This window comes from Amblyomma maculatum, chromosome 1 (genome assembly GCF_055883805.1).
Source record: "Amblyomma maculatum isolate TAMU_Amacu chromosome 1, ASM5588380v1, whole genome shotgun sequence".
Classification (NCBI taxonomy): domain Eukaryota; kingdom Metazoa; phylum Arthropoda; class Arachnida; order Ixodida; family Ixodidae; genus Amblyomma; species Amblyomma maculatum.
In genome coordinates, this window is record NC_139344.1 from 457,354,092 (window position 1) to 457,378,224 (window position 24,133).

Sequence of the window (24,133 nt, forward strand, 5' to 3'; positions counted from 1 at the left end):
TGTGTTACCACTTTTCATTTTATATTTCGTTTAATTCCCCTTTTGTTTCCTTTCCTCTACACCTCCAATATTATTATTTTTTTAATTACATGAAAACATGCTTCAAAAACTCTGCTACCCAATTCTTGGCCGATTCCCCTCTGTGGGTGTCATATGCTACTTGGACAATAACAACAACAACAACAACAGCCTGGAGATATCGAAGGTGATCGGCCGCAGACTTTGCATAAAAACTGGACGAGCACGAGTCGGCCACGCGAGTTTCACCGCCGCTTCACGAACAATCCGTTTGCAAGTGTCTACCGGCTGCGGCATAACAATGATCTAACGCCGGTGAGTGAACTTATATATCCGATTCTTCATTTGGCCACAAGTATAGCCATGCATGCAGCCATTGCTTTCGCAATTCAACTATAGGGTTAACCAGAGCTAAACCACAGCCAACGTTTTATTGTTTAAGGCATGTACTCAAGCTACAGAGATGTTTTTGCCGTGAACGATGTATTGACGCCAAGGACAATAGATGATGGTTGTATTCTGTGCCATGATTCTATGTTTTTCCGGAAACGATTTCAACGAACGCCTAGAAGGTCAATGAAATATCACTATCCAATATTAGATTTTTACTTTTCAAAGGAAAATATATTGTGCCTTGGGTTCTCTTTGAGCTGAAGGGATATTTCACTCTCTGAAGGAACCCTAAGATCGTCCGACATGCCGGATCACCACGATTTTCGAATCCATTGTCAGAAAGCAGTCCACTTTGATGAGGGGTTCATATGCTGCGTTGGAAGGCCCTCCTAATTGGCTTCCCTTCCTTCATGCATGGGTGTGTCTCCCAGTACGAGCATAGCCAGGGACAGGAGGAGTGGTTGTCTGAACAAATTCAAAAACTTTTCCGAGCGATGCATCCCCACTTTAATTCTTTCTTTGGACAATTTGGAAAAGCGTTCGCATGTCGCCAAAGTGGTCCTGTTTTAAACAACTGACCCTTCTTGTTTACTACAGCAGAAAAATTGCTGATATAATCTTTATGCTCAGGCTCTCTCCACTTCTTTTGCCTTCGGCTCACAATACCCTCTAAAACATTTCTCGATACACCACTACCTCCAAAAATTTTGAATGTTTGCAACTGGTGAAGCATCAAAACATGGCAGACTTGTACTATGCAACTCAGCTATTTCAGGTATATGTGCGATTTTAATTTTGGCTGCACTTCAACGCATCAAAAGGAAAGCCTTCCGTGCTTTACAAATAGCGCACCTGAGCTGAAACCGCAAGGACAGCTGTCGCGTTCAACCACTTTTACGCAAGAATGTTTTTTTTTTATATAGGCACCCCCAGCGGTAGTTGAGTGACGTCATTAAATTTGACGTCATCTCTGTGTCATAGGGAATTGCATTATGGCATCAGTGTTTCCGGCGAGCCTGCGCTCTATCACAATAGCACTGAAAGCGATTGTTCAAAGCCCATCAGCGAGAACAAAATGTGCACCCTTTTTTCTTAGCAAAGTCTGAACAGTACGCGTGAGGCGGCTAGGAAGTTCACTGGAAAACGCGATGTCCTGTACTGACTTGTAGAATTCTTGCGGCTCCTCATTCGAAATGCCTGCATTACAAACTGTTTTACTGAGAGCAGGCAGGAGAGGAGGAAAATACTCTCTAACCAGATTTTCTTGCGCCGGCACATTGTTGCCAGTACCGAGTGGGCTGTGCATTCGCACGCTTCATGCATAGCAGAGCGGCCTTGCACCTCACTATATTGTCGATTGAGAGACTTAAATACCTTTATTAGCACCCCTTTTAGTGGTAATGTCATCGATACAGCAATGCGTGATCGTGGACTGCACGTACAATCAAAGAAATCGCAAGATGATTGCCGAGAACGTATGCGGGAAGCATGCGTCGGCAGTCCGAGTTCGGCTGAGTTATGTTTCTGCTTCACCGCTTTCCAGACTATCCTGATTTAATTCGCCTATGAACGTTTTATGCAAGCCAGATAGACTTACTACAAATGACGGACTCCCGAATATGATGCCCATTTCACTTCCTTCGCCGTAGTAACCACGTAACCACGGGCGCCGGGCAAGCCGGGCCACCCGCAAGCCCTCCGCGACAACGATATACGCGGTGGATCACTTCCGCCAGCGCAAGAAGTGCGTGCTAAAATGTGTTCTTCACTTAAACAATAATTGGACAGAAAAAAAAAAATATCTTTCTTGCGGATTTCTGAACCATACCATGTTATTCATAATTGCAATACAAATAAGTTTCGCAACACATTGCCGCTGGTGCGGCGTGCGGCTCATCGTCTGCACGCTGGCTCCGCTGCTAATGCGTCACCGAAATTTAAATTATTCTTTTACTGATACAATGGGATCGGCAGTAAGGAAGTTTTATGAGAGAACATTTACTGTAGCGCTGAGCAATTACAAACTGCGCCGTCGTATGTGCCTTCGATGCAAACAGTTTAGGCCTAGCGACGACTACGGAGTAGCGCACGACGAGAGTGCCGTAATCCGCCGCGCCCGCGGGCGGCGCCGCTTTCGTAAGCGCTGCTGTATATGTGCTGCGAATTTTTCGTCTTCGTTCATGGTGCAGCTGAGAGTGCAAGTTTTTCAACGTTTTTCTCAAAAATACGTCGTGCAAACGATGCTGCTACGACGTACGGGAGGGGGATATACGATGTTGCGCCGCTGGACGAAAACCAATGCTGCATAAAAACGTCGACGGATGATACTTTAGACACTACTTCTTTAATGTGCTTGTCTTGAAGCGTGGCTTAACTTGAAAGTATACATTGTTGAAGCAGGACAGCTCGATCGTATATCGAAATGGGTCGTACTTCACGTTAAATCAATGCGGCGATAACTGGAGAGCGTCTTTCGTAGTATCTACATTCCGCGTTCGGTAGCTACCCGTACGGTTCATTCGCTGTGTGTTTGTATGTAAAGTTACCATTGCGATTATAAACCATAATTGAAAATACTTGTATCATGAAAGATCCAACAGATACATCCTCACTGCGGAAGTGGAGCGCAGTCCTTCGCAGTCACCCCGGCCGCTAGTGCTATTTCCAACAGCTGCCGCCATGCCAAAAGGATGGTATACGGTTTGCTGGCGAGCTCAAACAAAGCACAAATAGCACCAAAGTGTCGGATAGCTTTCAAGAGCACCGCGAAACAGCCCTTTTACATTGCCGCACCACAGCATCAACACGCACAGCACAGCCCAAGATGGCGTCAAGAGGAGCCGCAGCGGAATTTCCCAGTTTGGCTCATACGGGGCGCCACCATCAAACTAAGATGGCTGCGCCCAGGCATCGAAACTAAAAAGATCTATGCGTGCCGCAGCATGTGCTTTCGCTAAATTTGTTTTTCTGAATGACAGAGGTCGCGTGGTAAGCGTTGTCAGTATTCTTCCTTTCTCTCAGTGACGAAGCGGAGAAAGGTGCGCGTCACGTTCCGGTAGCGAATACGTCTCAAATTTCGCGCTGTCACTATCGCATTCACTATCACAGTTGCTATCAGGGCCGCTGCATACGCACTGCAATTCCCGTGAAGCCTTTGTGCAGGTTTTTCTTGCACTAAAATAAGCGCCAGATACATATACCAGACGCCGCGAACTTAATACTTGATTAGTGAGCCCTGGCTAATTAGGCCGCTAATTAGTGTGCTTTTCGAATTAACTCACGCCAGCCGCTGCTGGAAGTTTCGTTTTCTGAAAGGATTTTGTTCTTTTTTTTTACATCGCTTTATGTATATGTAAGACTTTTCGAAAACGATTGTTGTAGCCTACTGTAGTGACCTTGAATTCTAAATTTTCGTTTTTATTCCTGAAGTATCGGCAGCATAACGGACGCTGCATCACCTGGTCGTCGCCGGAAAGATACGATACACATAGTAATAATAACAGTCATAAATGTCGAAATCAGCTTGTCTACTTTCTATTCGGGACAATGGCTTCTTCTCCCATGGCCCTCTAATTAACCCTGTATGTGTTGTACTTGATGCAGCCGCTTTATGCCTGCAAACTTCTTAATCTGATTCTATCCGCCTGTCTATCATCCCTGCTGCACTTAGCCTCTTTTGAATACCAGTATGTTATCTATAACGATCATCGCTCTTTTTCATTACAAGCATGCGTTAGCTGAAAGGATATCACTCGTTTTTGTTCTCTAGCCCAATCTGCCTTTTTTCTCTCTATTAATGCCATGCACAGCTGTCACCTTCCTTTCCTATAGATCGTTGTGTGGTCCTCACTTTGAGCTGAACCCGTTGGTTGGCTTAAACGTTTCTGCCCTATAGGTTAGTACTTGTAGGATGAAACAGTTATACATATCTGTCTTATATGATATAAATAAATTTACATTCATGATCGAAGAGTACCTTCCAAATGCGCTTTACCTCGTATTTGTTCTTCTAGTTATTTCAGTCTAGTACACCAGATCTGCCGTCAAAATACGTGCAATATGTAGGTATATATTTCTCATATCAATCGTAGCCCTTCGCTACGCATCGTAAACGGTAGTTCTCCTCTAAGGCTATTAATCATTACTTCGGTTTTCGGCATATTAATATATACATTTGCCGTTCCGTGCCCAGCGAAGACTTACTCAAGTAGAGCGTCCGACTCGCGCGTCAGAGGATGCAGTTGGAATGAGTGTGCCGCAGAAGCCTCTAGAGGATAGAAAAAAAACGGCAGGTCATTATTTATTTAAACTAAGCGGGAAGAGCGAATGCTTCTGCGCAAAGATAGAAATGGAAGGAGACAATCACGTACCGTGCACTGCGCAAGGTTGTGTTCAAGCTGCACCTGGGGCGATGAGTTGCGGTGGAATTATAGTTCACTGTAGCTGCTGGGATACCACCGATAATAAATAAGGAAGTGGCAATAGCTACGACGAGCCGTATGACTGACCGCCATGCACACGATCATCAAAATCAGTATTCCAGGAACAGTGCGCTTTCCTGCGGAGAGTATATACTGCCTTAGAAAAGTCGCCAATACTGCATCTCGATGATTATGTGTGCTTCAACGTCCCAAAGCGACTCTAGCTATTAGAAGCGGTTGAAGAGCCGCGGATATTTTGACCACCTGGGGTTCCTTAACAGGCACTAACGTCGCGCAACACACGGGCGCTATCGCTTTTCGCCTCCATCGAAAAGCAGCCGTTGAGACCGGGATTCGACCCTGCATCCATGAGCGCAGCAGTCAAGCGTCGCAACCGCTGTCCCACCATGGCAGGGCGACCTCGACATTTGCATGCCACAGCGTTCATGGATGGATTTCACCAAGTGGAGTAGCGACTTCGCACTCAAATTATCCGGAATGAAATCTGTTGTTGCCGACGATACCATATGAAAGTAGTGTTCGAATTTTTCGCGCCAGGACACGTAGACTCAGTAAATATACACCTCATTTAAAAATATTAAATCATCACTTATGTGTCACGTGGAAATCTTATCTACGCAGGCACTGTATCTCTGCCATAGTCGAGCGCAACCCAGCGCAATGCAATGCCGGCATGTGGTTTGCCGATGCGAATGTGCCATTTGTAACGATGCAAATAATGATGAATTTTATTAGCATTCAAATAATCTAACTATACCAAATGACTGTGCCCTACAGCTATTTAGAGCGTTTAGGCTGCAGCATTCTAATTTGGCTGTTAGATAAACTACGGCTTACTTTCCACGAACACTAATTCCAATGGTAGTGCAGACGACAGTACATTGTTTACATTTCGCACACTGCTCTGATTTTGAAAATAAACGCCGATTTTAATTATTTGTTTTTGTGTAGCTTCCCATTGACTGACGATTAGTTGGCAACCAGTCAGTTCTTATGACTCTATAAATAAAAGCTTATAGGCGGGTGACATCAGTGAAATAAAAGCAAGAAATGGGCCCATTCCTACAATAAGGCTTAAGCTTTTGAAATGCACGCGTAAAATGGCAACCTTGATATTACTTTGTTTATGTTCGAGTGACACAATATTTTTTAGGCTTCTTGAAGGATTATTGAAAAACAGAACTGCGTCAAAAGAACCGGACAAGAGAAGAAGGACACAGGACGAACGCGATTGTCTATTCCTTTGGGGTAGTTCTGTTTTTCAGTAATGTCTTACCAACTAAACTAGCCCCCATCGCACTCTATTAGATTGCTTAGAGGAGTTCCACAAGTTTTAAAGTACGCATTCTGGGCCGTTGTTCCGGATCCATTCCTTGCAGGAGTTGACGTGAAAGGAAAAAGAAGGTTGTACACTGTTACGACCAAGCATCCGCATTTGCGCGCTCTATTGTTCGCCTGTGGGCATGGAAAAGTTTTGTGAATATGTGGTGATGGTCCATTGGCTCTAAGTGAGCCTGTTTCCAGGAATCCTGTTTTGTAAGCATGTTTTGCTTTGTGGACAACCTGCAAATGCCAAATTGGCCCTGTCAAGAGAACGTCTGGAAAAACACAAAGAAACGTCCCCCTTGCGGGAAATAGCAGGAAGTGCTTTCTTTTGTTCACCCTTCCAGTCGAGAAGTGCTATCCTCCAGTGATGAATGCCTCCTATCCAAAGGAGACGACAGAGTGACATGTCCGCTGACGTGCAGGACAAGAGAAGAGCATGACTCATACGGCCATTAAGTGATTTCCCGGGAATGCAGGAAAGATTTGCAATTGTCGAAAAGGGACCATGTTGGGAGCCCTATGCGGCGCCACGTGCACTCGGGTTTCTGAGAAGTAAAACCCCCAGAACCAGCCTGTGGTTTCTTTGCTGAAGAATAGAAATGTACCTCCTCTCCTCGCCGTTCCCAAGCTTTTCCCGCCAACAAGTGATCACGCCCAACGAATGAATGCCGGACCAGTCAGTGCTTCAGACCATCAGTGCAGTGATGTGTTCGATTGGATGCCGATACCTGAGGGGCGTGCCCTGGATTTGGTTGGTCAGCATCTTCAGAGAGGGGCTGGACATAGGGGGTTTTTAAGGACGCTGCAGAGCACGAAATGTCGCTCTGGGCCCTGGGTAAACGGCTCATCCAGTCGCTTCTCGCTATGAACTCTTAACGCTTGCCATTTTGCTGATGTACCCTTTTTTTTCGTGTAAATATTGTAAATAAGTTTTCTCAAAGTGCCAGTAAACCTGCTTGTACATATTTCACCAACTTCGAAGATTCAATCCTACTTCAACCCCGAGTCTCTGCACGCTACCAAGTGAAGGCCGGGTCGACGTAGCCCCAGCGTCACGACAACTGGTGATCAGCGGTAGGATCTGAATCTACAAGCCCCAACACTGGTGCCCAGCGTTGGGATCTGAATCTACAAGCCACAACATCTGGTGATTGGAGGTGGATCTGAAGCTACAAGCCACAACACCTTGTGATCGGAGGTGGCATCTCAAGCAACAAGCAGGAGCAACAATCGGCCAACAAGAGGGCAGCTCGGAACATCGATCGCATGTGTGGGTGAGTGCTTGGCTTTTCTTCTGATGTGGACCAGGTTCTAGAACAGGGTTAGATTTTAGAACTGGTAAAGAGAGTGTGGAAACGCCTTTAGGTTTGGTAGTTTGCACTGTTGTTTTGGAAGTAGCCGACACTCGGAGCGATCATGGACCTACAAAAGCTGCAGAAACCGGAACTGTTGCAATTGTGTGAGGAATTGGGAATTGATACAAGTGGTTTGGCACGAAAACCTTTGATTATAAAGGCAATCACAGATTTGGGAGCCGATGATGAGGAGCTCAGTGAAGCATGGAACCTCATCGGTCAAAAAAAGGAACAGCTCAGACAGCAGAAGGAGCGGGAAAAAGAGCAGAAAGAGCGGGAAAAAGAGGAAAAGAGGCGTGAGCGTGAACTTGAGAGGGAAAAAGAGGAAAGGGAGCGCGAACGTGAGTGGGAAAAAGAGGAAAAGAAGCGTGAAAGAGAAGCAAAAAAGCTGGACCAAGAAATTGAGCTCCGGAAATTAGAACTAGAGTTGAGCAAGAGGTCGGGCAATTGTCCCCAGCTAGCGGTACCTCTTCTCAACAAGGAGGCAGATTTCAAGATGTCAAAGTACATGCAGCCATATGTGATATCAGGGGATATCGGTCTGTATCTGGCTAACTTTGAGCGAACCTGCGAAAAACTGTCCTTCCAGCGAGACACTTGGTCTCAGAGATTATTGACGGTTCTGCCCTGCGAGGCAGCGGAGGTTGTCGCGCGGCTAAGCAAGGAGGACGCGGACAACTACGAGAAGGTCAAAGCTTGCCTTCTGAGAAAGTATAGGCTTAGCGCCGAGGCGTTCAGACAACGTTTTCGGAAAGCTACTAAGTCCAGGGACGAGAGTTACCCTGAATTCCTGTACAATTTAAGAGTTAATTTGGGCGAGTGGCTAAAGAGCACAGATTCCTACAGTGATAGGGACGCTGTAGTCGAGCAAATTCTTTTGGAGCAGTTTTATAACTGCCTCCCAGAAAAAGAAAGAAATTGGTTACAGGACCGAGGCGAAATTAAGTCGGCAACTGAAGCTGCCGAACTTATTGAGGAGTATGCTTCGCGCCGACAATTCAGCAACCCAGCAGTGGATAGGCCCCGCAATCCCAAGTTCAGTATGAAAAACCGTCAGGAAAGGCACTTTGCTAGAGTTGGAAACGAAGAAATGAAGGTTTCTTCAGGCAAATTCCCTAGAAAGGACGGCAGTGAGAAAAGTGGGGAAGTGACCAACGTGCAGAACACAAAGAATAAGCTTGAGGCTAGGAAGCCGCTCACATGCTTTAGGTGTAATGAGCAGGGTCACATTGCCGTCAACTGCCGGAAAGAAAAGATTGCTTTCTCGTATGTCAGGGACTGCGATGAAAATATGCAGCTTTTAGAACCCTACCTGCATGACCTAGTAGTCAACGGGAAGCCTTGCAAGGTACTGCGCGATTCGGCCGCAACGATGGATGTTGTCCATCCGGCGTATGTATCGCCTTCCGACTATACAGGACAGTGTGCATGGATCCGACAGGTAGTTGAGGAACAGAGTGTGTGCTTGCCGATCGCGAACGTGGTCATCGAGGGCCCTTTCGGCGAATTAACAACCGAGGCTGCCGTTTCAGGAAAGCTTCCTAAGTGCTATCCGTATTTGTTCTCCAACAAATCGGACATGCTGCTGCGAAAGAGGGGCATCCTTTTCGGAGACAGAGTTGTGCAAGCCTTAACACGTTCAAAGGCGCGAGAACTAGCTACACTGCTCATTCCAGAAAAATCCACAGCGGAGGAAACGGCAGTTAAAACAATGGTAAATGCGGAAGATAGCAGGTCAGAAAACTTTGAGAGCGAGGCATCTCAGATAAGTCAACTTGAAAGTGAGCTTGATGAGACGCGGAATGAGGACGTTCTTGAGAGTAACCTCTTGCCGCCAGTGTCTAGTAATCTCACGAGACTTTTAAGTGGAACCCGAGAGGACTTAGCTATAGAGCAAGCCAATGATCCCAATATACAGGAGATAAGGGAGCGCCACCGCGCCACTAAGACAGCAAACAATATTTCTTTCGAGATGAGAAAGGGAGTGCTGTATCGCTTATTCAAGGATAAGCGCGGAGTAGAGCGGGACCAATTAGTCGTTCCCCAAAAGTACCGCGGAGACTTACTGCGACTTTCCCATGGCAGCTCGTGGTCATGTCACCTTGGAATAAAGAAAACAAAGCAGAGGCTGTTGCAAGAATACTATTGGCCTGGATGTTTTAAGGACACGGAAAATTTTGTACGGTCATGCGACACGTGCCAGCGGGTTGGAAAGGCGCAAGATAAGTGGAAAGCTCCGATGGTGTTAGTACCAATCATTACCGAGCCGTTTCACCGGTTAGTAATAGATATAGTTGGGCCACTTCCTGTGACCGAGTCAGGGTACCGTTATATCCTCACTATGTTATGCCCAGCCACAAAGTTTCCAGAGGCTGTTCCGCTGCGCGAGGTGACGTCCGAGAGTGTAGTGGATTCGCTGCTGTCAGTGTTTGCACGAGTTGGATTCCCTTCCGAGGTACAAAGTGATCAGGGTAGCGTTTTCACGAGTGTCCTCACCACCTCATTTCTCGAGCGATGCGGCATTAAGGTAGTGCATAGCTCGATCCATCATCCGCAGAGCAACAGCGTAGAAAGATGGCACTCTGTTCTCAAACGAGTCCTGAGGGGACTGTGCTATGAAAACAAGCGCGAATGGGATACCTGCCTGCCTGCAGCGCTTTTCGCTTTGCGGTCAGTGCCGCACGAATCCACTGGATTTAGCCCAGCCGAGTTGGTGTACGGAAGGTCACTGCGCTCACCTTTGCGAATGGTGCGCGAAGCCTGGGAGGGGCGCGGAGAAGACCCAACAGTAGTAGAATTCATTCTGAACCTCTTGAATCGCTTACATAACACTAAGGAACTCGTTGAGGCCAGCATGAAGTCAGCCCAGGCTCGTTCCAAGGTGTACTATGATAAGTCAGCCCGTCAAAGGACGTTTTGTATCGGGGACCAGGTGATGTTGCTGAGAAGTTCAAGGCAGAATAAGCTCGAAGTACAGTGGGAAGGACCGGCTGAAGTCGTTGCAAAGCTTTCTAACACTAACTACGCAGTGAAAATTCCCGGTAGGCGTAAAGAAGTGCGCATTTATCATTGCAATCTTATGAAGCCTTATGTGCAGAGGGAAGCCGTGGTAAATCTAACGTTAAACCTTCCCGAGGAGATGGGGGACAACTTGATTTGCCTCAGCGGAAAAGGAAGCAACGCTCAGGAGCTTCTCAAAAAGACGGAGCAGAGAGGAGAACTAAAGAAATCCCAGCTGTCCGATCTGGGCGAGATAATAACAGAGTTTGAGGCCTGCTTCGTGGACAGGCCAGGCAGAACTGATTTGACTGAGCACGATATTGAGCTGACTTCAGACGTGCCAGTGCGATCAAGGTGCTACCGATTTTCTCCAAGGCAAAGAGAAATTCTGGATAGGGAAGTAACTCGCATGCTGGAATTGGGAGTAATAAAACCCTCGGAAAGCGATTATGCTTCGCCTATGATCTTAGTAGAAGCTCCAGGTAAAGACCCTAGGCCTGTGGTAGACTACCGAAAGCTAAATTCTCTCACCAGGGATCAAGTGTATCCTATTCCGAATATTGAGGAGAGAGTAGAACAGGTCAGTAGAGCGGCATATGTGACTACGCTGGACCTTACTCGAGGATACTGGCAAGTACCGCTCACTGAACGCGCCAGCAGATACGCGGCTTTCGTCACTCCGACGGGCAGCTACCAGCCAACAATGATGAGTTTCGGGCTCAAAAATGCTCCATTTTGTTTTTCCCGACTCATGGATAGGGTTTTAAAGGGGTGTGAAACATTCGCGGTGCCTTATTTAGACGACATTGCGGTTTTTTCCGACTCATGGGCGGACCATATGGTACATCTAAGAGCTGTACTGAGCCTTTTGCGTCAAGCTGGACTAACCGTAAAGGCCGAGAAATGTTGCCTGGCAAGGGCGACCGTGGACTACTTGGGTCACAATGTAGGTCAAGGTTTCAGGAAACCCAGCGAGATTAAGATTTCTGCGGTAGCAGACTACCCGCGGCCGAGCACGAAGACGGAAATTCGAGCATTCCTGGGTCTGACTGGGTACTACAATCACTACATCCCTAACTATTCAGCTTTGGCTAGCCCTCTGACCGACGCTCTCCGCAAGACAGAACCGACAAATGTAGTCTGGGACGAACAAAAGGAAGCCTCCTTCGTAAACCTGAAGGCTGTGCTGATTAGCCGTCCGGTATTGCGAGCTCCAGACTATGGCCGAGAATTCACGGTCCAGTGTGATGCCAGTGATCGAGGGTTAGGTGCTGTTCTCTGCCAGAGAGATGACGACGGTAATGAGCACCCCGTGCTCTACTTGAGCAGAAAACTGAGTTCTAGAGAGAGGGCTTATTGCGCGTCAGAGAAGGAATGCGCTTGCATTGTATGGGCCATTCAAAAATTGCAGTGCTATCTTGGAGGGGCCAAATTCACCGTAGAGACGGACCATTGTCCCCTGGCTTGGCTGCAAACTGCGACATCGAAGAACAGTCGCCTTCTTAGGTGGAGCTTGATTTTACAGCAGTACAATTTTGAAATAAGATACAAAAAGGGGAAGTTAAATGGGAATGCGGACGCGCTTAGCCGCTCTTTCTAAGCGGTCCGAGATGTTCCTCACCATGTATCCAAATTGATAATCAGGTTTTTTTTTTTTTTTTCGTGCGCTTGAATATAGATGACTATGTAAAGCAGCACGTTTGGTTTTCGAGGCATACGTGGGTCCTGAACGTCTTGAGAGTGGGCTTTTCTCGAACAACAATGGCAGTTTTCTTTTGACCTGGTCTCTTCAGACGGGAGCCGAGTGCTTGCTTCGACATGTGGTTGAGTTTCAGATAGCTCAAGCAATTTGGCCTACAACAATCAAGACAACGCGACATGCAACAGCGAGCTTCAAGCGTTCACGTGCAGGCCATTAAGTCGTCTCTTCATGCAGCAGCTGCGGCTGCTGCCCTCCGAGTCTCTTCTGGCGGGGGAGGAGGCTGTTACGACCAAGCATCCGCATTTGCGCGCTCTATTGTTCGCCTGTGGGCATGGAAAAGTTTTGTGAATATGTGGTGATGGTCCATTGGCTCTAAGTGAGCCTGTTTCCAGGAATCCTGTTTTGTAAGCATGTTTTGCTTTGTGGACAACCTGCAAATGCCAAATTGGCCCTGTCAAGAGAACGTCTGGAAAAACACAAAGAAACGTCCCCCTGCGGGAAATAGCAGGAAGTGCTTTCTTTTGTTCACCCTTCCAGTCGAGAAGTGCTATCCTCCAGTGATGAATGCCTCCTATCCAAAGGAGACGACAGAGTGACATGTCCGCTGACGTGCAGGACAAGAGAAGAGCATGACTCATACGGCCATTAAGTGATTTCCCGGGAATGCAGGAAAGATTTGCAATTGTCGAAAAGGGACCATGTTGGGAGCCCTATGCGGCGCCACGTGCACTCGGGTTTCTGAGAAGTAAAACCCCCAGAACCAGCCTGTGGTTTCTTTGCTGAAGAATAGAAATGTACCTCCTCTCCTCGCCGTTCCCAAGCTTTTCCCGCCAACAAGTGATCACGCCCAACGAATGAATGCCGGACCAGTCAGTGCTTCAGACCATCAGTGCAGTGATGTGTTCGATTGGATGCCGATACCTGAGGGGCGTGCCCTGGATTTGGTTGGTCAGCATCTTCAGAGAGGGGCTGGACATAGGGGGTTTTTAAGGACGCTGCAGAGCACGAAATGTCGCTCTGGGCCCTGGGTAAACGGCTCATCCAGTCGCTTCTCGCTATGAACTCTTAACGCTTGCCATTTTGCTGATGTACCCTTTTTTTTCGTGTAAATATTGTAAATAAGTTTTCTCAAAGTGCCAGTAAACCTGCTTGTACATATTTCACCAACTTCGAAGATTCAATCCTACTTCAACCCCGAGTCTCTGCACGCTACCAAGTGAAGGCCGGGTCGACGTAGCCCCAGCGTCACGACAACACCAACCTCCTTTCTCTTGCCTGATACCATTTTCACCATCGCGGCTGATACTATTCTCTGCCGCGCAGAGATCTCGGACTAGCGCTGCTTGTGGTGTGCGTCGGGGAAGAAAAGTCATTGCCATGAGAAGAACGAAGCGGCTACGTGCGAGTCCGGCCGCAGCCGACTTAGCCCGGGAAAGCAACCTGAGCGACACGAAGCAAGCGCGTGGCCTGTCAATCAAAGCAGGAGCACCTTGCTCGAACCTCAGCAGACCCGCTCCATGCGCGACTTCTTCGGTGATCACACTAATGAGCCCGTCTTGGCATCGGTCGCGGGCGACTCTTCGAGAGACTCACAGCGCCTTAGGGGGAAAAGCAAACAAGGGGGCGACACATTAATCACCCCGCCGACTGCGGCGTCGCCAACAGGCGCATCGTAACGCGGCGACGAGCAGAAAGGCAGCGAGCCTTCTTCTGGCCGCGCGTCCGTCAGGGAGGATGGTCGCTGGAGCTTAGAAGACAATGGCTTGGCGACGGTTGCGGCAACACGCGTAGCGCGTCGCCTCCGTCGCTGGCGACGCCGTCCGGACGCAGCACAGGGAGCACCTTGCCGCGAGTGCTGCCGCCGCGAGTGGATGCAACAGCTGCATCTGAGTTCCGTCGCCGCTGCCGTCGCCGCTGCCGACCTCCGCTGATCTCGCCAAAGTCGCTCCAGCCGCATCTGTTGCGTGGACCGAAGAGTGGCGCGCCCTCGGCCTGAGTAGTGGTTGCCGTCCCGCTATTGCCAGTGCTATCAGGGGCGGGGTCAAGTTCGAACTAGTGAACCGGACCCTCGCCTCACGCGTCGACGGCAGCGTCGGGTCAGCGGACTCCTGTGATTGGACGGCGCTGCCCTTAGGACCGACGGTGCGTATTTTTATTGTTTGTTTATAGTAACAAGGTCCTCGTTTATTCACTGGAGACATTTCACCACGTTTCTGCCAGTGTTGCGAGAACAGAAGACAAGGTGAAACAAATTTCTCAGTTCGTGGACGGCTGGACTTGCGCGTCGCGACACGGCACAGCCGGCAAATTCTTGCCTTATAAGAAACATTAGTCTACTTCTATGAACCTCACTAACTAGCGAGCCAACCGTTCTAGCACCGAGAAGCTTTGCATTACAAGACGGCTTTGACGCCACACAGAGGGCTGTGAGCACCACAAATTTCTTACCTCCGAGCAACTTTTCTGTTTTAATAAAACTGATATCTCTTAAAAATTAATTCCAGAATATGTAAAAGGACCAGCCTCATCTATTTTTTTATTTCTTTTTCTTTTGCGTACAACGTGGCTATAAGTAACCGCACCGCGTTCTCGAAATAAGCAATGCGTCTTATTCGTCTGTAGCAAATTCTTTTTTCTTTAGTCAGTGTGGTTCTCGTTTCTAAGTTCGCCCTGTTCTAACCCTCCTGTACTTTTATGTCTGTCCAGAGTGCACATATATTACCCGAGACGCCTTCTCGCTCGTTTTATCTTCTATTTTTGTGTGTGGCATACAGATTGCGAATTGGCACGATTTCCGCATGATTGCCGCAAACGAATCCTGAAAAATGCCAGAAGAACAGACTTACCTTCTAAGATGTACGCCTCGAACTAGAAGCAGTTGTCTTTTCACGTGATTCAGCCCCCGTTGTAGTTGTTAGAGAGATCCGCATGCTATGCAGAACGACCCATGGAGCAGAGCCGGATGAAATCACCGATTCATTTAGTTTTAGCTGCAGATAGTATATCTGGTCACGTTTCACGGGTATATAACTATATACGTTTAGGCCGAGGTTTGCGGAAAACGTACTGCTATTTTCTTGGTAGCTCCGGCACGTAAGTCGCCTCAGCTGTCGGCAGTTGTTAACCAGCGCCATTAAAAAGCAAAATACGCAACATGGATCCTGTTTTTGCATATCTAGCGCAATGCTTCTCCGTGTTTCCTACTCATGCAGTTAAGTAACGAATGGGTTGCCGGTTGCCTTTGCAGTGGCTACACTCTAAGTAAAATTTTCATTGTTTTTGCTGTATTCGCAAGTTAACGTTCAAGACGCACTTTGGTCACAAGGTCGCGGTCACAAGGTACAGTAATGCACAAGGTCACCCCCTCTTAAGTGAATATGAGGAACAGTAGCGAGCTTTTCGTAGCGCCGTAGTCGGATACAACTTTAGTCTCCAATGACCGACATATACAATTCATCTGCGACAGAATGCAATCCTTTGTTAGTGCTTCTCTGGCTACCCAAACAAAAAGGTAACCGTCAGAGCAAATTAAAAGCGCAAGAAGTTCGATTTCTCTGCCTTGTTTGCTATTGCAAAGTATTGAAAACGTATTCTGTTTACTGTTCATCGGAATAACACACACGGCGCTTGCCAATACTCTTGGTTAGCAACTGCTGTGGTTTTTTTTTTTTTTTTTCCAGTTAAATGCTACTATAGCATTTACGGCACGACCACTCGTCTCATCGAACTGGGGCAGGCGCCGAGGTACCTCGAGAACGTGTTTCGAGTAGTCGGCCATTTCGGTGTGCGGCGGATTCTGATTCAGCGGAATTCCGAAGAGCGCGACCCTGCTCTGAAGTGCTGATCCTACGAGGCCTTGTACAACTCTGCATGAAAAGGAGCACCAGGCTCCGGAATCACGCTTAGTCCCGTTTCGTGTACTCCAAGTTTTTAGACGTGCGCTGACGCTGAGTACAAAACATCATTAGGCGAACCTTGCGTTTTCGTCTTCTTGATTTGGCATATATCTGCCGCTTGGAACACGAAAGAGTGAGAGCCGTGTCACTCATTTAGTGAGACCGCCATTCGCATATGACTTGTCTACCGTTCGCTTCATATTTTGCCTCATGCCTCGCCACAACGCAGTCGGAGCGCCGGCTGTCTTCGGGCACGCCGTACCACCCAGCTGCAGTTTATATTTTCCAGGACGTGGAGCAATTCGTGTAATTTTTATGCATACTCTTTCAAGCGAACAGACAGTGTGCAAGTTGGGAATAACGGCTGCCATTTAAAACCTTCGGCTTCACGTGTGAGCGTGCTGTGCATTTTATTGCGTCTGGAATAAAGGAAAATTAATAGCGCAATAAACAACGAAAACGTAGTGTTCGATACACCGAAATTACTGGCTTTGATACTACTTTACCAGCTCTTGTAGTGAGCTTGTCGACCCCCTCGTTTTGCGCCGAAAGCGGTCTCTGCATCCTACAGAACGTCGCGTTACATTTACACGCTGCTTCCTGTGTACGATATTTGCCGCTAGACGGCACGTGTTGGACGAATCGCACCGGCTGTGCTGTCATCTGCGCTGTTGTTTCTTTTACATCTGCCCTTTAATAGTAGGTATCTCGTCGTTTGGAACTTTCTTGACCGTAAATGCGCGCGTCTACTTGAGTCCAGAGGCCAGGCGACCTACGCTGGTTGCAATACGCGTGCGGAAGACACGTTTTCCGCGTGATAGTGTGGCGCGGTCGCTCCGCTTCCGCCACTCGCTCAAGGCCGCCAGAAGACGTGGAAGACGGAATTGTTTTTTGTTGTTTTTTTTTGTTATCCCATGTTATTTGAAGTCCACGTGAAGCAAAATATACTTTGTCAGGGTGGTTCGAAACCAGATACCGCTAAACATTGCCCCCTAAATGCACTATTCTGTGGCGTACGGTTTTGTAAATAATTTGGACTGTGCACAGACTCAGCGGCTAATGCTGAGAAAGGCCCGTAACACTAAATTCAAAGTTTTTGAACTCAGACGCGCATCAGAGTAACCAACATATCGCGCAGGGGCTCACTCCAGTGAAAGGCTTCAGAGATTCCAGTGATGACAAAAAACAATCTTGGGCTACTTAGTATACTTTAAACAGAACAAATGAGAGAGAGAGGAAGAGAACAAAAAAGCTGTACTGTTAAATTCAAAACAAATGTTCCTCACTTCGGTGTTTGACTCCTTGTTACCTTGTTAATTTGGTTTATCCCATTTTTGTGTGGTGGTGGTTTTAATGACCTTCATCCACAGTCTTCCTTGTTTCGGGCTCTATGCGATGATGTTTTCTTCAGCTGGAGATCTACATCACCGCCATTCCTCTCCTCCTCTTCTTTGCTCATCCTAGTTTTTTCACGTGGCCTCCTGATATGCCGTTTTTTTTTCACGTCACAGCATGCAGTAAATATCTTCCTTTACAGAGATGTGACAACCAGCTGTTATATCTTACGACTAAAACACTACGTACACCAGGAAGTTCTAATAACCCTGGGTACGGCATTCAAACGCTGGTTGAAGGCTCTTATCTTACTTTGCCAATTGCAATCAGGAGGAATCGGCTCAGCTCATGCAGCGGACGCATATCATTGAAGCGTATTGTTATTTGCTGGAAGTATCATGGCAGTCATCTCCTTATCTGGGCCGTGGCCTCCGTTAACCTTCCAGACAAGTTCAAGTCACTGTGCCTTCACAAAGCGAGGAAGGACTCGAAACTCAGAGGCGGCCTTCGGAGGTCATTGGTTCGTATCCCACTGGCAGCATGTGGTTTTTCTTCCGTTTTTTAATCAATTATCTGCATGGTTCCATTATTGTTTTACATTCATCAGCCCCGAAAGGGAAAAAATATTTTCCTTTCGCTTTCTTTAGTGTCGTTGGCCTTTCTAAGTACTCAATACCAAATAAAATACAAGCATTTAGTTAATAACCTAACTGATGAGCGATGGTGTATGTTTTAACCAAATACAGTGCGGATGAAACAGTCCTAGAATATGAATACCAATAAAATATTCGTAATAATATTTGCTATTGTGCGACTATTCGCACCAAACTAACAATTATACAACACACTGCAGCGCCGGCGATGGCACTGTGGTAAGGTGCTGCAACTTGTGAAGCTAAATACAGCTTTTAAAAAGCGCAACACCAACCTCACTAAAGAATTCAACCCGAATCCAATATATTGATCAAATTTCGGCGAGTTATCGTCACCAGCCTAAATACACCCACTGCAGGAGAAGAGCCTCTCCCTATCTCTCCTATTAAACCTATCCTCTGCCAGACGTGGCTGTCCTATCCCCCAGGTTTCCTAATCTCACCTGGCCACCTAACCTTCCTGCTGTCCCCTTACAACGCTTACCTTCTCTTCGATTCAAGCCACCTAGATCAACGACCACCAGCTATCTTCTCTTTGCATTACAGGCTTGTATCTCTGCCTTCTTCCGATTCCGACTTGGATAACTATTTCATGTTTACTCGCTGACTGCCTGATGACGAGGTTCTCTTTTCCTCTCTTGTAACTTTCCCTAGCAGCCTAGTCATGCGTAAAGGAAAAATAGTTTTCTCTAATACACTAGAGCTATATCTCGCAAAATGATGCATGCTGCAGTTGCGTTTAGAGTCATGGTCTCCGAGATCGCTCATCTAGAGAGGATTTGCCGAAGCTACCTGAGCCCTGCCGTGTCGTTTAGTATTAGTGGCTGTTTATGAATATCATAAACGCCGTCCCATTAATTTGCTGGTGCTACGGCGTTGATCTCTTCATCGTACATGTACTGATCGGAACAAGCAGGGTCGTATGTAGTGCTGGTGCACATGAAACCTGTTGTTGAAACAGTTGGCGAAAAATAATAAGGGAAGCACTATTATAGAAATGCATGTCCATTCAAAGATTATTCGAAAAATAGAGAACAAGTTCATTTTCTCTCGAACAATTTTTAGTGCACATTATTTGACCCGTTCAGATAATGGAACAAAGCCTACCCAAATTGCTATCCAAAATATTCCAATATCCCAACACGCCTGTTCATTTTGGTTATTCCAAGCACACGTATTTCAAGTACGACACACTATTCACGGCACGCGTATACCATGTTAAAAGACGCTGATAAGTTTCGAGGGTTAGGACTATGAATCCAATAGTGGTCTATTTCGGCAATCTATCTGCACAACAATCTTTTACAAATTTACAGTGCACAGCGGTTAAAACAGATTACATCACTGATCACAAGAGCTGATGACACGCTCAACCATATTCATGCTTTTCAGAATACCATTTGCTTAGTCTGCCATTCGTTGTCCATGGAAACGGTATCACTTGCGTAAGATTATGACGGTCGTATAGATAACATACAACATAGCAGGATCCTCACAATATTTATTTCCGCATGCAGTGTTAAGAGTAAACTGTGGAGCATCAGCCTTCCCGTGAACGTAACCCCTTGCAAGTGGTACTGCAGTCGTGTAACCTAAAATAATCACATTAAAAAGAACGCTCACTGTTCTGCTAACATCATCTTTAGGAAGCTGTCCCGCATTAACCAAACCTTCTCTAACTCATAGGCGAACATTCTAAGCTTGCAACGTAATATCGTTGCAGGATTATAATACGCCATAACAGATAACTTAAGCTGTAGGAACCTGGCGCCCGTTGTATGGCGTCACCGTCACCTCGGCGGAACACCGCCGCCCACGGAGAAACGCTCGCCAGCGGAGTGCCGAGGCAGCTGAGCGGCGCAGTCTTTTGCGTTCTGTGAGGCGTACTCGAGCATGTCCCTACCCGTCGTTTTGCGGTGTGACTTTGAGAGCTTTGAGCTAATTTGAGTAATCACAGGAAGTATTTTTCGACCGGGAAATCTTGAAAAAGAAAAGGGTCGTCCTCGGCATGGCGTGCGTTTCTTTTTTTTTTTTTACCGACCGGCTCATGGTATGTCTGTTACATAGTCAAAAATGCCGCGCACGATTTCACCATGCGCTAAGAACGCCTACGTTAGGTGCTTGAGAAGACGACTTCGGAGACGGGAAATGCGCCTGCACTGCGCGTTCATCTTATTTTTGTTCTCGTCAAACCCCGTTTTAGGATCAAATACTGCCGAGCCGTGTTGCCATGGTGCCGTAGTAATGGTAGTTGTAATGGTCAGCGTTCATTTTGAAAAAGCTGCACCTGACTTTTTTTGTAATAGGCTCAAACGATACGGAATAGAATAATGGCAGATGACATTTTTTCTTCAATCTGGCAACGAGAGCAGGAAAAGGAGAAGTATAAACAAGCAAGGCAGAAATAGGATTATTGTAATGGTAGAAAAAGCAAATAAGCATACTTCCAGGACTTCCTGCACAATAACGCTGCAATAGACCACTGATCCGGCCTTGAGAATATCAAACGTAATCGTAATATGAGCGAAATGAGTAATACTACCTGAGCATCCTTTTTACATATACGACAATGCTCTGGTTGAACACGTCGGAGCTGCTAAAAAAAATTGACTTCGGAAATGCTATACTATAAATACGTTTCTCTAGACGTGCTGCGGTGGTTATGAAAAAGAAAAAATAATAATTTTCCTGCTATGAGCGGCCCTAATCTTTCGGACACCTGCTATGACAAAGATCTTGGTAGTATTTGGCTTTTGCTTATTTAGGCGTTCTCCCAGCGCAGGAAGTTCAATGCGATTGACCGAAGCTGCCTTGAGCATTTCAAGGCAGTAGTCCAATACTGTAAAACTATTATATACAATCGAATGAAAACAGACAGTGCGATCTGTTGTAAGATAAGCCACCAGACAACTAAGAGGGCGTCCTATTGTTAAAGGAATTCCTCTGTTCGTTCGTTCACTAAGGTGTTCTACTTTCTCGGTGTACCACGAACTCGCTGAGCCGATACCTGACCGCGATACCTGATGAGTGTGAGGGGATACGACCATAAAGGTAGTTTTCTATTTGCACTTCAAGAATTCCGGATAACTGAAAGCCATTCCTTTTACACACCTTGTTACTGCAGCTTGCCGGACTGTCGCTAAATCAGTTTACAGCATTGGCCATACAAGCAATTTTTGAGAGAGGTAAAACGGTCTTGTCTTACTGCACCATAATCAAGAAACCTCGCGTGAACTAAAACGCCAATGAGAAACACTATCTCGACAGGCCAGGAAACGAGCGTTGATGAGAAAATGCGTAAATCTGTGTCAAGTGTAACGCGAATGCGAAATAAAAAACAATTAAATGTTTGCTACTCGCGAAGAAATATGGGCGAGACCTATTAACCCTCCAAGCGGTAATCTGGGTGCCTTCGAAATTAAAAAACAATACTGCGTTTAAGCTCGTTTCCGATAATTAAAATGTATTTTTTTCTTTTTTAGCCTTTTATATGATGCCGTTAGCAAATTTTGTGAACATGCTGTATTGAATGAGCTCTGAAATGAGGGATTTTATCAGGCGAGACGGTCATGCCACAAACAAATGTTAACAAATTCTAAGAGTATCAAAGCAAAGCTCCCAGCACATTTTCATTGGTTGACAAATGAAGAGAGGAAGAGGGACAAGAAGATCACGGTGATAAGAATTGTTCGTGTCTCCGATATGCTCCTTCTGTTAAGAGGAAAAAGTAAATTATCTATAACTATGTCAGTGAAAGTAGGTGCACAAATATATTGTCTCTGCCCATCTCTGAAGAGCGTAACGCGGCTCGAACGACGATGGTGGTTGCCTTTTCTTTTTTCCGTGCGGGGATTGTCTTGTACATAGGTGAGGAAATACTAGCGTCGTAACTTACGCTGTTGGGTTTCTTCGATTTCCAATTGTCAATGAAGTGACTACAGATGAAGGAGTGCGGCTTCAGCTCCGAGACTCTCGTGCGGTCGCTCCTGGGAAACAGTTGGTACAAAGCTTCCGGTGCAACCGGAATTTAAAAATTTCGGCACTTTCCATGACCACACAGTAACCAGATACGTAGATGCATGCCTCTGTCTAAAGAACCGTGCTTAGATCACCCGCCACTGATGCTTGTGTGGAAAGCTGTAGAAATGAATTGACTTAAAAGCGTCCGACGAGTTCGCGTAGCTATCAGTGCAGCCAACAACGCACCACGTTTTGCAGGCCTTGTTTGGCCAGACGACGTTTCACCTGACGTATTCACACAACTAGCTCAACTTTCTGATCTCCTGAGGATATATTCCCGCACATCATCTAAACATTAGGATTTCAAATTTCCACACAAAGCAACTACAAACAGCGCGCTCCAATGGGCTGTCAATGCGCCGGCTAGGGCCGGCGAATGCAAACAATGAGCGATGCGCCGAGAGGCGGCGCCGCCCGTTGAGCTGTCCGGTCCCTATAGCTTAATCTATTTCCTCCAGAAATCTGCCTACCGTCCAATCTATATACCTGTCTAAAATGTAAGCATCGTACAGTTTTATCCGTAATGCTCGCATCCCTACACTCTTGGCAGTTGCATGAATTACTACCCTCAGTGGAGATAGCGCAGGATCCTAACAGATGAAAAATCTTCCACTCAGCCAAACCCTTTCATGAAAACTTGACATGGAAGTGAAAAAAACAAAAACAAAGAATTCCAGGCACTTTAGCTGATAGGGAAAATTGAATCTCTCTGAACCGGTTGGTGGAGTGGCATGTGAAACAGCAGCTGGGTTCACTGGAAACGTTATGAATCATGTTCCCGTGACTCTGATCTAATGAGCGTCGCTGTCTTGTCCCTTCCCGATGTGATAGCGTACCGGGCTCTGCAAGCCTGACAGCCGCCAATAAGCGAAGGAAATCCGCATATGTAAATAGAAAATTCGGCTCGCTTCAGTAAATACACTTTGCGATGGTCCTATAGGGCTTGTAGCATAGTAGACTCGGACGTTGGGAACTTCTGGCCGCGGCAGTCAAGGTGCATAGACGGCCGTATATTGGCATGCCCGTGCTAGCTTCAAAATCAACGCTAGTGGAGATGAACTAAATTTCTTTCATCACGGCACGCAACCTTATTTATCACGTAAAATGCACTGAAAAGCCAAACATTGTCTAATATGGTGTAAGCAACGAATGCGCGGTGTGGCTGTTAAAAGAAAGGTGAAACGAGTTTCAAGTGTCGCTGTACGATATAGAAAATAAGCTGTAAAAATATGGCTGCAACGCCCAGGACACGACTCGCAGTTGTCTAAAAAGCGCTGGAATTCAAACCACGTTACCGGCTATCGCTGGAATTAGCTAAAAAAAATTGTGTGGCATAAATAAACCGAAACAATTACCCACCTTTTCCGTAACACTCTCTAGACCAGCGAGCTAAGCCTTTAGACCTAAGGCATCCTGCTCACGTATCATCTGTACATTGTCAAAAAAATTTGAAGAGCTTATCCGCGGCGTTGTTCCTGAATGTAAAGGGCGCATATGACAACGTCACTCACCAGGCCATTTTGGACGCTCTGAAAGCTGCCGAACTTGGCAGTCGTGTTTTTTGCTAGATACGCAGTTATTTATCCAACAGATCTCACTTTATGCAGACTGAGGATGACCCAAAATATTCTCATTTCACTTCCCGTGGAGTCCCACAGCGTGGAGTACGAAGACCAACGATTTGTCGAACTTGTCGGCTTAATACCGTGCAGAATAGGCGCAACTTTCAATCTATGCAGACGACATCTGTATCTGGGCATCAGGAGCAACGCGCCCTTAAGTTATAGAGCGAGACTTCAAAAGGCGACAAGTATAGTTGCGTCCTACCTCCACTTGCAAGGCCTGCAGATATCCACCAAAAAGTGTTCGCTAGTTGCATTTACACGCCAGAACATGGCATCTTACACCGTACGCATTGGTAGAGCAATACCCTACGAAAGCAACCATCTCTTTCTAGGAGTGATCATCGACCGAAATCTTTCGTCGACTCCTC

The 24,133-nt window shown here is 46.6% G+C and overlaps 1 protein-coding gene across 2 annotated transcripts in view; it reads left to right on the forward strand.

The window, feature by feature from the left end:
- Window positions 1–24,133, forward strand: part of LOC146209732 (sulfotransferase 1C2-like) — a 346,269-nt gene that overhangs the window by 268,893 nt on the left and 53,243 nt on the right. Inside the window, exon 1 of one of the 2 annotated variants that reach the window (XM_084603302.1) lies at window positions 13,924–14,378. The exons of the other annotated variant lie outside the window; for it this stretch is intronic. The gene's annotated coding sequence lies outside the window, so the exon portion shown is untranslated. Of the gene's footprint in view, window positions 1–13,923; window positions 14,379–24,133 lie in introns of those variants that run through there. 2 annotated transcript variants of the gene reach the window in all.